Genomic DNA, 3617 nt, shown 5'->3' with positions numbered 1-3617 from the left:
GGAGCCAATACGAAATATAAAAGTTTAGAATGGAAAAGACGCGCCGTCGAAAAACGGTGTTTTCTCCCTCGTATTCGAGAGACAACGCACCTACGATCCGACGTCGATTAAAAACTAATTTTATCGGATACGACGATCGTATTAATGGTGCGCGCTACGTTTATCACAAAAACGTGCGAACGACCGTTTTAAACACGTCTCATCCCTTTCATATTCGTACGACCCGTACGAGAGAGTTAGGTCACACGTACGGGTCCGCTGTCACGTTTTAGAACGTCGCGATCGAATCGCGCTTATACGCTCAGCACGCTCAGACATTTCTCGTCGATCGCGAAGATCAAAGAAAATCCGAGCAGTCTTGAAATGAGATACGACCCTCAGCCAGGAGTGGTCCGGGTATGAGATCCCAGGACCGCAATGTGCGTTCGAAATGTCGATGTTCATGTGTCCTGCAGTTCACAAGTTGACGCGCAATTAGCTGCGTTCTTCATCGACCCACGAGCCAAGTGATCCACCGTTTAGGGTAATCTTTTTTTAAGTTAGGTTTTAAACGCATATCGAAACGTTTCTATTATAAGACGACGACGACGACGACGACGCGCGCTCACGTCATAGACAGCGCTTGCGCCCCTTTCGCAGCCGCCGTCGACTTTAAAACGCTCTTACGGTTTATTTTCGTCTTCTCCACTACACACAACGAGAGGAGCGGAGACAGACTACTCGAAATGGTGACGTTCGTTGTAAATTTTCGTCGTCTCACCTCGTACGACAACAAAAGAGCATACGCTGATCATAGTTTGGCAATATTTTCGTAAACTAAATCTCACCCTTTTGGAATGAAACAAACGAAGGGTGATAAGATTTTCGTAAACTAATCACATTACCGATCATCGTATATGTTCGTCGATATGAGGATCGAAACGTCGATTAGAAATATAATTGGCAAAATCGTTTTATTTTGCGCTCGATTTGTCCATTTATAACGAAATCCGTCGTAGGCCGACGATTATTACTCGTCGTCCTATATAACAACATCTTCATCGTATATATCTCCGCTTTCGGGCGTACATCTTTTAAAACCATATATTATAGGTACCCGAAAACAGCTACGTTGACGACGTCGAAATTCGATCGGAACTTCCGAACTTCGTAGATGGCTCTTTAACGTTCGACAATGATTTTTACAGACTTGTACGTTTACCTATTATATATATATAGGCATAACAACACACTGTAATGATCCTTCCGCAGGTTCACCTACGGAAACCTTGTTACGACTTTTACTTCCTCTAAATGATCAAGTTTGGTCATCTTTTCCTACACATCGACGACGCCGAAACGCCATCGCGTGTCGATCCGAAGACCTCACTAAATCATTCAATCGGTAGTAGCGACGGGCGGTGTGTACAAAGGGCAGGGACGTAATCAACGCGAGCTTATGACTCGCGCTTACTGGGAATTCCTCGTTCATGGGGAACAATTGCAAGCCCCAATCCCTAGCACGAAGGAGGTTCAGCGGGTTACCCGGGCCGCTCGGCCAGGGAAGACACGCTGATTCCTTCAGTGTAGCGCGCGTGCGGCCCAGAACATCTAAGGGCATCACAGACCTGTTATTGCTCAATCTCGTGCGGCTAGAAGCCGCCTGTCCCTCTAAGAAGAATAGTTTGTACGCCGACAGTAAAAACCGCGCACGAACCGCGAAACCCGAAAGCAACGCGGCCGGCGGGCCTTTAGGATGTCAAAAAGCGCCTAGTTAGCAGGCTAGAGTCTCGTTCGTTATCGGAATTAACCAGACAAATCGCTCCACCAACTAAGAACGGCCATGCACCACCACCCACCGAATCAAGAAAGAGCTCTCAATCTGTCAATCCTTCCGGTGTCCGGGCCTGGTGAGGTTTCCCGTGTTGAGTCAAATTAAGCCGCAGGCTCCACTCCTGGTGGTGCCCTTCCGTCAATTCCTTTAAGTTTCAGCTTTGCAACCATACTTCCCCCGGAACCCAAAAGCTTTGGTTTCCCGGAAGCTGCCCGTCGAGTCATATTAGGGAACGTCGACGGATCGCTAGCTGGCATCGTTTAAGGTTAGAACTAGGGCGGTATCTGATCGCCTTCGAACCTCTAACTTTCGTTCTTGATCAATGAAAGCGTTTTTGGCAAATGCTTTCGCTTCTGTTCGTCTTGCGACGATCCAAGAATTTCACCTCTAACGTCGCAATACGAATGCCCCCATCCGTTCCTATTAATCATTACCTCGGGGTTCCGAAAACCAACAAAATAGAACCGAGGTCCTATTCCATTATTCCATGCATACAGTATTCAGGCGAAATTTTAGCCTGCTTTGAGCACTCTAATTTGTTCAAAGTAAACGTGCCGGCCCACCTCGACACTCAGTAAAGAGCACCGCGGCAGGATTGAGTTGGGCCGTCGTAACCACGACGCGCACAACACGCACGCCGAAACGCACGCGCGACGGCGACGCGACACGACTAAGCCCACCGGCAGGACGTCTCGCGAAAAACACGCCAGTTAACACCGCGAACGATGAACCGGCGGCGCGAGACACAAATTCGACTACGAGCTTTTTAACCGCAACAACTTTAATATACGCTATTGGAGCTGGAATTACCGCGGCTGCTGGCACCAGACTGGCCCTCCAATTGATCCTCGTTAAAGGGTTTAGAGTGTACTCATTCCGATTACGGGGCCTCGGATGAGTCCCGTATCGTTATTTTTCGTCACTACCTCCCCGTGCCGGGAGTGGGTAATTTGCGCGCCTGCTGCCTTCCTTGGATGTGGTAGCCGTTTCTCAGGCTCCCTCTCCGGAATCGAACCCTGATTCCCCGTTACCCGTTACGACCATGGTAGGCGCAGAACCTACCATCGACAGTTGATAAGGCAGACATTTGAAAGATGTGTCGCCGGTGCGAGACCGTGCGATCAGCTTAAAGTTATTCAGAGTCACCAAGTTGTACGATGACGAGCGCGAACCCGAAACCGATTGGTTTTGATCTAATAAAAGCACTCCTTCCATCTCTGGTCGGAGCTCTGTTTGCATGTATTAGCTCTAGAATTACCACAGTTATCCAAGTAATTGTGGGTACGATCTAAGGAACCATAACTGATTTAATGAGCCTTTCGCGGTTTCACCTTAATTCGGTATGTACTGAGACATGCATGGCTTAATCTTTGAGACAAGCATATGACTACTGGCAGGATCAACCAGGGAACTGTTCTTATTATTTTATCGACACGAAGCAGATAAAACAAATACAGACACAGTTTATTTTATAAGTTTGACTTATAAAGAAACGTGTGCGTAAGACGACGATATATAATATATATCGACGACTAATAAAAAGGAGGTGCATGATAGCGCGCCTAGACGACGGAAAAACCGGTCCGAGGCGCCACGCTCTTACATTTTAATATTAGTTGTCTAATAAAACAAAACGATATCATCATCTTAGACACATCTTTTGTTTTTTTTATACACAACCGATCGACTAGGCACCCAATTATCTCGATTATCGACGACGATCGTCGACTACGTCGAAAATTGGATGCCGCAAAATATCGTTCGGCGTTTATAAGACCTCGAAAAACATTCTCTCCGAACCCTT

The 3617-nt window shown here is 47.2% G+C and overlaps 2 non-coding genes across 2 annotated transcripts; both read right to left on the bottom strand.

Moving 5' to 3' along the window:
* Window positions 1–371: 371 nt before the first annotated feature.
* On the bottom strand, window positions 372–526 carry LOC143206297 (5.8S ribosomal RNA). The gene has a single exon (XR_013008281.1). It is a non-coding gene; the product is annotated as a 5.8S ribosomal RNA (ribosomal RNA).
* A 708-nt stretch (window positions 527–1234) lies between these two features.
* Window positions 1235–3223, bottom strand: LOC143206298 (small subunit ribosomal RNA). Its single transcript, XR_013008282.1, has one exon. It is a non-coding gene; the product is annotated as a small subunit ribosomal RNA (ribosomal RNA).
* Window positions 3224–3617: the final 394 nt, after the last annotated feature.

The sequence above is a fragment of the Rhynchophorus ferrugineus genome, unplaced genomic scaffold, assembly GCF_030347505.1.
Source record: "Rhynchophorus ferrugineus isolate W39M unplaced genomic scaffold, kcgeb_rfMv2 rfM636, whole genome shotgun sequence".
Lineage (NCBI taxonomy): Eukaryota > Metazoa > Arthropoda > Insecta > Coleoptera > Curculionidae > Rhynchophorus > Rhynchophorus ferrugineus.
This window is presented reverse-complemented; position numbering and strand designations above follow the sequence as displayed.